Source organism: Pseudophryne corroboree, unplaced genomic scaffold (assembly GCF_028390025.1).
Source record: "Pseudophryne corroboree isolate aPseCor3 unplaced genomic scaffold, aPseCor3.hap2 scaffold_1397, whole genome shotgun sequence".
NCBI classification, from domain to species: Eukaryota; Metazoa; Chordata; class Amphibia; order Anura; family Myobatrachidae; genus Pseudophryne; species Pseudophryne corroboree.
The window spans coordinates 135,691-136,621 of record NW_026968023.1 but is presented as its reverse complement, the minus strand read 5'-3'; positions in this window follow the sequence as shown (position 1 = coordinate 136,621).

Sequence of the window (931 nt, the reverse complement as noted above, 5' to 3'; positions counted from 1 at the left end):
TTTTAGCTTTTATTTTTACTTAAAGTACAATAACTTTTACCATTTTAATTTGTTTTAATAGTATATTGACAGTATTGTTTTCTTTCAAAAATCCACTTAATTTTCTTTACCCTATTATTAAAATGGTAATTGACAAAAATAAACTACATTGTCACCAGAAGAGCAATACAAAATGTACAAGTGATATATTAAAATCATCTTTCCAGCTTGAATTTCAATGATGCATTGGGGCAATGATTTTGTGAGAAACATCTTTACCCTTAAATAAAGATTTTCTTAATTCCTTACCTGTGTGCTAATTAGATATCACCTTGTTTTCACATTAAACAGACTTCCACATGAGAAAGCAGCAAGGATGCAGTGGCGTTAATGTTTCCTGGTGTCAACCTGTATTATTTCAGTAGATATTGAAATGAGGATGCATCTTGCTGCCTTTCCAATGAAGCAAGTTTAATTTAGTAATAGGTGAAAAACCATCCCTACAAATATGTTAATCAGATACTTGGCTTTGTGGACACTTTTCAGAGAACAAATTTGTTATCATAAAAATAAAGCCAGAAAATGAAGAGCTGTTTAATCACTCAATTGTATTTTTCTGCCAGCATTTTTCTTTTTCTCTGCAACCCACTGCTAAATTGTGCTTCCTAGCTGTTTTTTTATAAAATCACTTAATCAAATCTAACTCTGATTACATCAGAGAAGGCCAGGTACCCTACACCATAAGAGGGGGTTTGCAATTTTGACTTGTCTACTTAAATATCACCAAAATCTGATCACAAGGTCAATTACATCCCTGGGTGGGATTGAACCACCAACCTTTTGATTAATAGCTGAACACACTAACCGATTGCGCCACAGAGACACTTTGCAAAAAGAATATACTGACAAAGACTAATAAGCATTCATCTAGAACGTTTCCTAGAAAAACTTT